We start from the raw sequence: 13,806 nt of genomic DNA on the forward strand, positions 1-13,806 counted from the left end.
GTCTGTAATTCTGATTCAGAAAATGGATGAGGGGGGATTGACGGGTTAGTAATGCCATGTGTCCATATGGATAACATGCAATAATCTCCTAATCTGGAACCAGTCCCCTTTTGTCTGCTGGGGGTGGCTTTAGGGAGCATCAGCAGGAACCCCCGCAGTGTGGGTGATATATAAAACCTTTTTTTTTATCAACTTGTAAACTATTTTTTACAGAAAGTACTCTTCTTCTTTTTGTATTATTATAATTATTGTATTTATTATTATTTTGTTAGGGAATAGCTGCTGGAAACTGATGCTGCCTTCACTGTTCCTCCAAAACTCCTACTTTCAGGGTATACTTTTTTTTAACCCTTTAATCATCAGAAAAATATACTTTATTTGTCAAATATTCATTTTGGGTAACAGTGGAATTTATCTATTTCCCAGTTGGACATATTCATATCGCCCTGTTTTGCTCGGTCATTCATTTTCTCTGCGATCAGCTCCAATATGAGATATTTCCGACGGCCCCTGAAGGCAGCGCGGGGCTGGACAGGAAACGACGGAGACGCGCAGCGTGTCTCCCTCCTCAGCAGGGAGAGAAGAATGGGAGAGGGACCGGGATTGTGTGTGTAGACGAGGCGACGACGGGTGAAAACATGAGGATAACGGGCTGTTTTTAACTAGATATATCTTCTAAAATCATAATTAAACCCATCATATCAGGAGTCTCCTCATTCCTCCCCCCGAGGGCAGGGATATCTGCTCTCCCATTGGAGAACACAGGAAAGGAGCCTCTTTGTGAATCCCGTCTGACTGTAAGTGGATATTTCTTTATTATTCCTGGAGGTTTTCACACCCTATCTCCCTTTTCCTCTCTTTTAAATAAGCATGTTGAGAAACTACCAATGTCAATCCTAAATAAACGAGCATTTATCAACCTGGGTGGTTCGAGGCTGTACTCTTATGTTAACCACACTAAAGCAAGCACCGCTAGGTATTAAGAGACGATACATTGTGTATGTGTCGTTCCCTGTTAGAGGAAAGTGTGTGTTGTGTGGCAGGGTGTTTGAATGGGGGGTTTGTGTGCCCCCTATGCGGCCATTGAACAATCCCTTTCTTGGGGAGAAAGGGCGTGCAGCGTTTGGGCCGACTGGGAAAAGAGCCGCAGCTTTCCATATGGGAGAGGCATTAAACCTTTTGTTGTGTTGCTCTTATGTTGCCAAAGCCGAGCCCAGGCACTCTTTTTCTGATATTAAACCCCTCATTTTCCTCCCTTGCATCTGTGACAGAGATGTGTGTCTCCACCCTGTTCAGAGGGAGGAGGCTGGTACTACTAATGGCCGATGCTTTTGTCGCGTTAATGTCTGTATTTTACCAGTGCATTTGTCAAACACTACATTTTTTTATGTCTGGTTACATACGTGGTAATGTATGTTAGTGTGGTTCTGTTGAGCCCATTATCAGTCACCTCCATCACTGCAGCTCCGTTTTATTTCCCATTGTTGGATGTCGCCTCCGGCAGCACACTGGCGAGCCAGTTTGGCCAGTGGCTATCACCAGTCTCACATTAGCACCCACTTTAGCCAGAGGAATTACCTTCAAAACCAGATTATTTTGTACACAACACATTTCTATAGAGTCTTATAAAAAAAAGTTCAAGCTTAAGGTCATATTCTGATACTCTGATACTGTCAGAATAACATGGAGGTTAAACCAAGTACTCAGTGTTCCTTCTTTAGCCCCAGTCTTGGATGCTTCAGACATTAACACAGGAAAGATAATGACCCCTTCATGACAGTAGGGGTCAAAGGTCATTTGTAGAGGGGCTGCAGACCATGCCACCGGGCCATATGTACCCAGGTTAGCACGGTAAACATTCCCTGTGTGTGTGTGTGTTATTTACACTACCAAGGCCAGGCGAGGACAGTTTTCTCACTGTCTGTTCAGGGGTGAATACACAAAACAAACACACAAATGGCCAGTAAAGACGCCACTTGGCCCTGCCTTTATTCCCCACGGTGGCATTATAATGGGCTGTCTGTGTCCTTAAGGCACGCTTGATTTGCATCCACAAAGCACTAGACTAGAAGCACATTATCCTGGGCATGGGACAGGGCTGCAACAATGCAGCCATTCGCTTACAGTGCAGTTAATGGGATGAACATAACTACCGGCCTTCTGGTCGCCTCCCCTCAGGCAGATGCCCTTAAGCTTGTTGTTTTTTTACAAGAGGAAAATAGAGTTCGGTGTCAGATGTAATTTACTGTCTGGTCGGGGACACAGCAGAGGACAGAAAATGAGTGATTGCACGAGCACATCTGGAAAACCATGCTGTTTTCCCTTGGGGTTTTGTTATTGTGTCTCTGTATCCTGTGTCTGGTTATGAATGAAGGAACATTTGTTATCAACCGTTTAGAAGGAGGGGTTACAGGAATGGCTGTGTTTATTGTTAGAGGCACATTTGCACACATTTATGTGCTAAAGAACAGGATTTTGTTGTGATGGCATAAGTACAAACACAAACGGCTAGACATGCAGCAACAAGGCATTCACAAGGCTGTGTAGTCCTGAAGTCATTGCGTTCAGGCCGTATGGTATACAGCTCAGTCCTAAAAAGCTCCGTCATGGATTACATTTCCAGCCACAAGGTAAAACACATGTTAGAAGCGAGCGTGTCATTTCACTGCTCCCGTTTAAAAACACACGTACGGGATTTTTCACAGTCAGCTTTTTTTACCCGAGGCTTTTGAAGGGAGAACCGAAAGGGCTCGAAACACATCACCAGGAACATGGATGGTTTTCTCATTCATGCACTCTGTCTTGTTTTGCCAGAAGTGGAAGGGAAGAAGAAAAAAAAAAAAGCAGCCCGTCTGTTTTCCTCCATCCATCTCTCTGTATCCTCTATTTTTTGCGTACGCTGGATTTCCTCGGGATGTAGTTGATTAGATGAGAAAAACAGTTGTCAAATAAATGTTGGACTTGAGGAGTGATCCCATGAGAGGAGAAGAAAGATGTGTGTGTGTTGGCATCTGCAAAGTCCATGCATCCATCAGCACTTTACTGTGTCGTGCGAGTTTCAAAGGGCCATGTCTGACCTCCACCCACCCACCCACCCACCCATGTCCCTGGGCACTAGTCTGCTCTGCACAAAAGCTCCAGAGACAGACTCTGAGGGGTGGTTGGTGTAAGTTTACCCAGGTTGTGTTACAGCCGGGGGTGTAGGTGGGTAAAGGAAGGCAGGGGGGAGGATGGCACTTCAAACGCAAACTTCAACACATGGATGGAGACCCGGAGGGGACTGTGTAACCTGATATCCCCACTTATAAAATGTTGGCTTGTGGCTGCATTCCAACAGTTTAATTGTACCTATAATGTGTTGGATTCAGTATTTTATTTTGCATGCCCACATTTTTTTTTCTTTTGATGGCATGAACAAACATAACCATTTAAAAAGCCTGTAATACAGCACCTCATACAAGAGCTGAAGTCATTGCGTTCAGGCAGTATTCCCAATTTAGGATCAGTAAAGTATATCCTAACCTTTTTATCTTATCGAAGATCATACCTTGCTTTGAGTTGGGAATAAACGGCAGAAGGCCACCAGCAGCTGCATCAGTACCCAGCTCCTTGATGCCAGGGTGTGTCATACGAGAGGGAAACTGTCTCCCTCCACCTGGGTGTGTCCCCCTCTTGTCACAGGCACGTGCTCCTGGCCTCTATAGGGCCTTGTTCTGCTAACATTTAGCTGACCTTTGGCGGCAGCTGCCCCAGCCGTTTGAAAAAAACAAAGACAAATGGCTAACCAAGCCCGCGTGGCGACGGCAACTCTCTCCTGCTGCAGATACAGGGCGGCTCTTCCTGTTGGCCTTTCACGCACACACACACACACACACACACACACACACACACACACACACACACACACACACACACACACACACACACACACACACACACACACACAGAATAGTATGGGTAAGGCCTTTTAAAAAAACATGCACTTTTACTTTCTTTTACCTCCATTGTTTTCAATTCAAATACACAACCAGGAAATGTGGAAGCGGTGTTGGATATAGCCTGCCTTAGCTTAAGCACAGTATGGACCATGCAGCTACTCTCCGGCTGCACAGCTGATTGAAACAGGCAGAAGGAGGGCAGCCTCTCCTCTTTTTTTCCAGTGCAATGCATGATCTGGGTCCTAGTTCAGCAGGTGCACTCAAGCACACACACACACACACACACACACACACACACACACACACACACACACACACACACACACACACGTGGTATATAGAGACACCTACAGATATTAACGGTTTGGATTATAGACGATTGGATGTCAGCTGAGTTTTCATATCCGTGCCGTTGGGGGAAGGTTTTCACCCGCAGCACTTTCACAAGCGTGTACATTTTTAGTTCTGGTCCTAGTGGGATTCACACTCTTAAAGGAAAAGTCCACTTTGAGATATTTTGACACTGTTCAATGTTATTCATGCACAGTGTTTTTCAGGAGTTTCTTTATAATGAATTGTTGTAATATCCCCTCAAACGGCCGTGTATCCTTTCATGCATTTCCCAGATTACCTTTCAACAACATTAAGAGGACAGGTCTGTACTTACACAAAGTTATCATTTGTACAGGATGAGAGCAAATGCACAAGTGGCTGATCCCCCACACTCAAATCCCATACATTACTATTTGTGGTTGCATTGCATTCTGGTCTACAGAGGCTACTGTAATTTGATATACCTGTTAGGATGGATCCCTCCTGTGTAATTGCTAAGCATTTGTAGATAATTATGGGTCTGAAAAAACATGACTCTTTGATTCCTGAGGGATAGAAACCTAAATGTGTTATTGTTTTTGATCAGACCATTCAACTCAGTCTTTCCCTCCACTTCTTCCATGACCTATTTTCCCATATTGTATCTGATCTGCATTGTTCATTCATTCATTGTCCCTTTTGTGTGCCACCTCTCTCACTGTATAGTGTGTTAAATCATTATGACTTTGACAATGGCAGGTGGCTGATTCTCACTGCTGGGCCACCGATAAGGACACCCCCTCTTCCTCTACTGTATTACAAATGATCTGCAGTTAACGCAAAAGATCATGCGACAGGAAATGTGGTAAAAAATGGTCTCTCTTGATTGTTACTCTATCCCATGCATGATCAACACCTGTGACTGCATCGAAGCCTTGAGGCCACTTTCTTTTAAGTGGAGTTGCACACAGTTGGGGACTCAACCTGAAATGGATCCTAACATCCAAGGCTGGAAAAGGGAATTTCATCCCAGTGGGAATTCTCTGCTATAATTCCAGCAGACGCATCAGGTATCAGTGAGCAGAGCGTCGTCGTGGAGGCGGTGATTTATTGTTGTGTCTTCCTTTACCCCACCTGCCTATGTAAGTCCAGTTAAAGCTCCGCAGCAGTCCTGGGATGGGCTGATGGATGGTCTGTGTGGATTGAGCTGGGCCATGGATAATGGCTCTTTGACATGGAGAGAACAAAAAGGGCTTAAGGCAAGCAGGAGCGCTTTGGAGAAAGTAGTATTAAGAGCACACAAAGTGCAGACTCAAAGAAAAAACATGGCTGCCGCATAAAAAAATATGCATTATTGACTAGGTGATGTATGATCCGTCTGGTGCGAGACATAGACTTGCACAAAGTGGATTTATTCCCTTCTCTGTGTATTGCTTTCCCGTGCGCTATTTAGCGTTTTTGATGTAATTAGATGAAATGGCCGGCTCTTTGCGGCAGAGCATGCGATGTGTAGCAGCGGGGTAAACACCGCTGTGTCGTCTCTTCAGAGTTCAGCTGGTTCTCATGAAGCCATAACAGCAGTGCGTGTGTGTGTTTATGGGGCTGGGGCTATGGTGTTTGTTTGCCTTTGTGCACTCTCTGGTAACACTAACAGCCCGTCATACAGATGCAAGCGAAGTAGTGTTTTCCCTCGCCCCCTGCGAACTCCTGCCACTGGGCCCAAAAAATGTTTACTTGTACAGTTGCCTTTTAATCATTGACCTCCGGGTTACATTCCAGTCGAATCCACTGAGGATTTATATACCTCTGGGATACTCTAACAATGCTGCATGCTGAGAGTTGGGGTTACAGTGATTATAGCGTCCTTAGGTTAGCATCACATTGTGTGTGGGGGGGGGGGGGTGATGTTTGTGTGTGGTTACAAAAGCAGCAGCGTATGTGTTGAATCATTGAAACAAAAATATTGCCACGCAAAGAAAAGAGATTCTGCTAAGCGCTCCAACTACTCCAACTGTGTGTTCAGTTCAAGGCGGGTACTCGCAGTACACATACAAACTGGGGCTGAAATTGCCTGTTATGCCATTAAATATGCACTGTAACCTACTTTCCTCCCCAACTACACTCTCACCCATAATCATGAAAGTTACTCATGTCTGTTAGAAGTAGCTCCACTATGCAGGCGGTGCTTGAGCGCGCGGTGAAGCCTCAGGGAAACGAGAGAGAGGGTTGGAAAGCAGCCATTCTTTGTCACATCGCCCGATCGTAACATCCCGAGGGGCACCACACAGCGGCATTTCACTAGAGCCCAAATGTTTTGGCAAAGCGGTAAAACACCAGTGAGGAAGAGGGGGAAATATCTAAATTAGTGAGAGGAAAGAAGTATCGGATGGAGAAGACAAGAGTTATGAGAACGCAGCAGCTGATGTCATGTGAAATACCACGGCTTGGAAACACTGAGGTCATTCCCCGTCTCCCTTTGCCAAAGTCTTGAACACTTGGCTTCGCGTTAGTGCTCTACATTTGCTGTACAGTCCAAACTTTGGCAGGCTGCTCCATTTTTTTTTCTCTTCTTAGGTTCATGGAGGACACTGCAGGAATCTCTAGTTTCCAGCAGTGACCCACAACGCAGCGAGAACACAGCCGCGCATGCCTTTGCAGAAGCCGATTGACACATTTTTGCGCGAGAATCCCTTGACAGTCACTCAAACCTGCAGGCTTAATCTCACAAAATAGTGTGTGTGTGCGTGTGTGCTTGTGTGGCTGCCTTTTGCCAAATCTCATTGACTAATACCCTGGCAGCTCTGCGAGGGAGCCCGAGCCTCCATTGAAAGAGTCTCTGGTGAAGTTAGTGGCTGAGTAGTTTGCTAATCTCTCTCTGCTCCGCTGATCTTCACTCTCTAGTGAATCCTGATTATTTCAGCTAGATCTAGATCTGCCTCGAGTTTGGCACCATGACCTGCTTTAAGGCGGTGGGGAGGGCATATCAGGGGTCAGTCAGCTTGACCCCTCACCCCTAACTGCTGTTGGTGAGAGACTTACAACGAAACTGCTTAAATGAGATGTGACATTTCTTTCCTATCAGCTGTGATCAAGCAATGATGAGCTTTGAGAGTTGATTTGTCTGCAGTGAAATTAAATCAGTGCACACAAAGGACCATTCTCCTTCAACACAAGGTCCTTAGTAGACTAATACAAGAGGCATTTGATCGTGTAACTGTATGTGTGTGTTACTTTACCCGTAAACCCCACTGGCAGCTTGCCAGCCAATGGGACCTCCATCAGATCCCACTGGCCATCGTGGGAACATTCCTGACGCAGCATTATTCCATAATTCCCACCATGTGTGGTTTTTCCAGAGGAGAGTGCTGGCCTGCAAGGACCGTGGAGAATCCCAGTGAGGAGAGCAGATCAGCTCCTTGTAATCGCAACCAGGCCTCACGGTGTGAGAGAGGGGAACGCAGAGTACCCACATTGTGTTCATATTAATCATTGATGAGCCACTCCAACTGAATAAAACAGCCCAAAAACGTATCCGATATTCAAGTGGTTTTGTATTGAACTACTGTACTGAGGTTAGGAAGTCAACAATGTGAACTTTAAGAGTAGCACTTGCATTGGTATAAAGCAATAGGCTGATCAATACTAATGCACCTTCCCATCAATCAGCCCACTGACGGCTTCCCTCAATGCCCTTACAGGAACCTCAGGGTCACTGCTGAGCCCTTATCTTGTTCTGAGAGCACATTTAGGATGCTGTTGGCCTTCTCTGATCAATACATCTCTCAAGGTCCTGCCATTGTTACCCAGATCAGTAGGGACTTAGGGAGTATATCTACTTTGTGTTGTGAATGATAGGAGAACACCAGATCAAAGCACTTCAATGTCTTGCAATCACATTTCCAGGTGCTATATTGTCATGCAAGACAAGAATGAGTGGGATGCGTCTGTAATCATGAATCTGTCTATCTATGTTACATCATACTCCCCTCGAACGGTTTATAGAATGTTTTTTGTTTTATTGTCATGTAAAAATGTACACTGCTGTGTCATCCTGAATAACGAAGACGCTGTGTAGTGTATCGTTTTCTGCCATTCTTTAATGTCAGTTTAGGACAAGTCTGTTAAGTGTTAATATAAAACCATCACTACAGTACTTTATTACCAAATTCTCATCCGAGGAAGTACTTCTCCCAGTTTGATTAGTAGCACAGTCCCCACACACTGTCCACTGTGTAGCTCCGCCTTATTACTCATTTGCTGTACTTCCCCTACTACAGTCCTGTCTTTCTTTTCCTGCTGTGACATCATCATCACCTCAGCTCGCCCACGGCCCTGCCCTCCTTCCACTTCCTGCCACGACAGGAAATGAGCTGCCCAGAAGGATTTCTGCTAATGGGGGAAGTGAGGGTGGACAAGGACACACCTGTGTCCACTACATAGGGCTCTGTGTTTCCCCCTGGTCTGTTGTTGAAGTGCGGCACCAAGCTAGGCCACATAAAGTCTCCTGAAACTAGCTGTTGTTAGTGGCACCTTTTTGGCAGTGCATGGATGGAAGGTGTTGTTTTCAGGGCTTCATGCACTTGTCATCCCTACTCTGGTTTTAGAGTTTGAAAGAGAGCATATCAAATAGGAAAGTCAAATGTTTACTATTCCTGCTCCCACCTGTGATGTCGAGCGTGACACTCCAGGAAAAGAACATAAAAGCCTACTTGTTGAAAGTTAAAGCCTTTTATTGTCGTTATACACAGAGTATAACAAGATTCAGAGTGCAACTCTGTCCCGGTGTGCAAAAAATACAAACAAATACATAACACTAAAAAACACGGCAATAGGACAGACAACAGACGGGGGAATAAATAGTTACAAATATTGGTATATAAAGTGCATTAAAAGTGTGTGTATGTGTGAGAATGGTTACGGTTACTGCATTATGTGGTGGTTGAGCAGCCTGACGGCCCAGGGGTAGAAACTGTTTTTGAGTCTGTTTGTCCGTGACTTGAAGCTCCCGTCTCTCCTCCCAGAAGGCAGGAGAACAGTCTGTGACCCGGGTGAGAGGGAGCTGTCCTTTATTATTTAGTTAGCTCTGCTGAGGCAGCGGGAGGTGGAGATGTGTTCCAGAGAGGGCAGGGGGCAGCTGATGGTTTTCTCTGCCATCCTGATCACTCTCTGCAGGGCTTTCTTGTCCGCAGCTGAGCATCCTGCATACCCCCCTGAGATGGAGTATGACAGCACGCTCTCCATGGTCGCCCGGTAGAAGGACACCAGCAGCTTCTTGTGTTCAGTCGGTTTCTCCGAAGCACCCTCAGGAAGTGTAGTCGCTGCTGGGCCTTCTTAACTGCTGCAGTGGTGTGTGCCGTCCAGCTGAGGCTCTCCGAGACGTGAACCCCCAGGAACTTAAAGGTGGAGACCCTCTCCACTCTCTCTCCATTGAGGTGAAGGGGGGCGGGTTCTGGACGGTGCTTTCTGAAGTCTATGATGATTTCTTTTGTTTTGCTTGTGTTCAGGTACCACGCAGACAGCTTCAGGATCTCGTCTCTGTATGCCGACTCGTCGTCTCCCTTATATATTTGGCCGACCACAGTGGTGTCATCTGCAAATTTGATAATGGAGTTGGAGGGGTGAATGGGAGAGCAGTCGTGTGTGTAGAGTAAAGCACTTTGAATTGCCTTGTGTTGAAAGGTGCTATATAAATAAACTTGCCTTGCCTTACCTAGAGGGCTCAGCACGCTGCCCTGCGGGGAGCCGGTGCTGAGGGTGCGGGCGGAACAGGCAACAGGAAAGGAGTCTAATGCCTATTTCAGCTGGATTTCGCTTACTGAAAAAGGTGCTAATTTGGTGGAAAAGGGGTATATGACGCTATTTTGAAGTCGCAAACATTTGCCAGTTTTTATACAGATCTTTGAGGAGGAAATAGTATTGTCATGTCTGGAATTGTTTGATTAAAGTTATTTTTGTCCTCTCCATTTTGTGCAGCCCTTGCTTTTTGATCACATGCACTTAATGTTTGTCTGTTGCCGGCCTTTGTTTCCAGCAGCGGAGCAGCTGCCTGCGGCTCCGCTGCTGTGACTGGAGCAACTGTGTTCTGCAGCTGCACAGACCCATGTGTCACGGCCACACCTGTTCAATGGCCTTGTGTTGACTGAGTGATATCACACATTAACTGTGTGTGCATTTAATGCCAGAGAGAGATGGAGGGGGCTGACCTGTAACCTGAGAAGGCAATTGTGTGTTTTATGACACACATATATGGATGACGAGCACGAGCAAAGACATGCACACCGACTCTTTCTGACGCTCTCTCCTTGTAACAAGTCCAACAACACACACACACACACACACACACACACACACACACACACACACACACACAGACACAGACACAGACACACACACACACACACACACAGACACAGACACAGACACACACACACACAGACACACTTTTGCCAGCGAAGGGCCACATGCTGTTGAACAGTTGTTGTGTAGAAAAAGAACAGCTGAAGCCAGCAGGAATAGCTTCCTAGTCGGCAGCACAACATCAGCTGCCGACCTCTCTCACACACACGCACGCACACACACACACACCAGCACATTATAACCTCCAGTCAACAGGTTGTGTGCCTGAATGATATCCTATTACCAGACTATGACTCAGCATCCAGATTGTTTTGGATAGAAAAAGGTTATGCTGGTGTGATTCAGCACTGATGAGTTGGTGATTCGTTAAACATGTTCATCACCGGTCAGCGGACTAACTGAGTCACAGTCAACACACAAATAAGAGTTTTGACAAGGTTTCTACTCTGACTCATGTAGTGAAATGAGTAGCCTGCCGGTGTTGGCAAGCTTTTGAAGTCGCCTGCGTGTGTGGCTCTGAAAAGAAAGGCTTTGTAGTCAAACGAAGAAGTCCTCGTCAGCTCAAATGTCACCCTCTTAATCTGGCAGTAATAATGAAGCCCGATCATAATGAAGGCAGCACTGGGCTTGATTGCTTTCTGGCTGTGCGTGTAATTTTTCTCTGCAGTTAGTTAAGTCTCTCGCTCACGCACACCCTACAGTTAATCCTCCGCATTCTTGTGACAGTGAAATCGGTCTGCCTTCCTCGAGCTGCCGGCTGCCAGGTCTCTCTCAAAACAAACGCTATAAGATTTGACTGACCAATAGATGCTGTAACAAAGCAGGGATTGTGTTTGCCTACTATAGTGCTAAAAATAGACGCTGACTCATATCTAATAGATTTTATTCTTCCCTCTTTTTCATTCTCAGAGGAGAACAGCCCTGTCGCAGAGTGGAGTCTGAACTTTAACCCCAGTAGGAAGGAGAGAAAGCCACTTCAGAGGTAAGCGTTCCTGTAAACTTAAGTGAGTAAATGCTGCCAGTGCTACTTTCTGTGGGTAATAAACTCAGAGTGAAACAGTATTGACGTCGCTGCCAGTAAGCTTTGCCAAGCTCAGGCACAAATGCCACAGAGCCAGGCTGTTATTCTGACAAGCTGCTGTAGCAAGTTAGATTTAAGGTGGTCTGAAACTCTGAGTTTTCTCTCCTGTGACATGCATGACTGATGTGTCAAATCTGTCATGTAGCTGCTTCACATTAGAGAGTGGAATCCCCGCTTGACACTCCATGTGTTTGTTGTAGGGAAGGATACATCCAGACGTGGTGTAGAAAGGGAGGCTTCTCTCCCCCCTTTAAAGCCTCAGTCAGAGGGCCTTGTAAATCAAAGCTAAATGAAAGAGGACTCAAGCCTCTGAGGAGAGTCCTCTTCGCCGAAGGAGATAATTCCCGACTAAAGTAGAACCATGTGAGGGCGAGCTGTGCTGCGGTTTGTGGCAAAGAGCTGCTCCTCACACAGAGCCGTTCTTCTCTCACTATCGCTGATCTGCAGTCTCACTCTTTCCACTCGTATCTTCAAGGACCGGCCAGCGAGTCGTTTACTAGAGCGCCTTGGCTCTGTGACTCTGGGGTTTGATAGAGAACGCACACGTGATATGAACACACACATCAGCACAGATCCTGATCCTGCGCAGAGTTATGGGTTGTGGTCCTCTGCAGAACAACAGAGCACACGAGACCCCCAGCAGAAGCAGAACACATCCAATGACTCTTTAGGTGCTATTTGATTAGTTATGCTTCTGATTATTATTAATATAGCATATTTCCTTGTCAATTTGGAAATGCATGTCTGGACTGAGTGCTTTAACATATCTAGAAGCAACTAACAGAAAGGATGTGAACGGACAAAGACCCAGACATATATTATCATCTTCTTGGGGGGGGTTGCTGTGATGTTTGCAAAGCTTAGGCGAGGATGTGGAAAGGAAGCCGGGGTTTTAACTGGGACCCCGGCAGCGGGGATGGAGCCCTCGGCGGAGTGGAGGAAGTCATTCCTCTGCATTTAAACTGTCCCAGGAAGTGGGGATGCTCGTGTGTCAGGAGGTTTATGGCTGTGTGTCAGTGTCATGTGGAGACGCTTAGCAACTCTGACACAGCCCTGTCAATATAATTCAACTTGTACATGCGGGTCCGTGGTCATCTGTCATTGTTCTGTCGTGTACAGTAGTTCTCGTGGCAACTGTTTAATTCATGCACTGGGCTTTCTTCAAGAGACTGTCCTTAAGTCATACGACCACAGAGACATTCGGGACATAAAAACAACTTGTGTGAAAGTGTGTGTGCTTTTCAAAATGAAAAGGATGGAAACATTGGAATGAAAGGAATGCTAGAAACTGTGCGGCAGGAAGTAGACCGCCACATTTTTGTTTGCGTCTGGTTGACAAGATACTTTTGAATCGACATGACAAGTCGATCGGCCAATCAGGCGCATCTTGCAGGGGGTAAATGGAGGAAGACATTCGCAGCTGCTGGTGGCATGTGTGCAGACCCTCTCTGTTTGCACATTGCACATGGCTGGCTGGTTGCATGCAGTATGTCCGCACGGGTTATACGTGTGTGTGTGTGTGTGTGTGTGTGTGTTTGGGCATGTGTTGCTTGCGCAGTATGCTACTGTGCTTTGTATTCCCTAACAGGTGGCCGATGCAAACCCCCTGTTTCGCTAGACCAGGCAACCAGACGATGATAGAAAAAGAAATGTTGGCACTATAATGATTTTATTTATCTATAGTAGATGAGAGGCAAATCAATAGGATATACTGCTGGGAAAAAATGTGATATAATAATAAATAATTCACGGTTGTATTCTTATTTGACCCCGTCTGATACCGAATAATTCACTCTTTTACCTCATTCACACCAACGGTGTTTCAGGGCCGGTTCGGAGCTGGAGCTTGAAAAGCACCGGGTTTTCCTGTTCACACCGCAGCGGAGCAGCCTCTTAGCTCCGGAATCCGGTTCGTTTCAAGCAACAAAAAATTGTCCGGCTAGAGCAAAAGCATACGTCACGCTTACGTCGAGGCGGGGGCAGGGGCGGATCAACTCCTGAACAACAACAAAAAGCCGGCGTTTTATCCAGCGTGTACACAACGATGGAGAAACTTAACAAGCAGCAGTGGTCCACTGAAGAGACCAGCTACCTACTGGGAATCTGGTCTGCCGAAGA

General features: G+C 46.1%; 1 long non-coding RNA gene across 1 annotated transcript; it reads left to right on the plus strand.

Moving 5' to 3' along the window:
- Positions 1–528: 528 nt before the first annotated feature.
- LOC117546882 lies at positions 529–13,631 on the plus strand. The gene is made up of 3 exons (XR_004569090.1): positions 529–797; positions 11,517–11,589; positions 13,515–13,631. It is a non-coding gene; the product is annotated as an uncharacterized LOC117546882 (long non-coding RNA).
- Positions 13,632–13,806: the final 175 nt, after the last annotated feature.

The sequence above is a fragment of the Gymnodraco acuticeps genome, unplaced genomic scaffold, assembly GCF_902827175.1.
Source record: "Gymnodraco acuticeps unplaced genomic scaffold, fGymAcu1.1, whole genome shotgun sequence".
Classification (NCBI taxonomy): Eukaryota; Metazoa; Chordata; class Actinopteri; order Perciformes; family Bathydraconidae; genus Gymnodraco; species Gymnodraco acuticeps.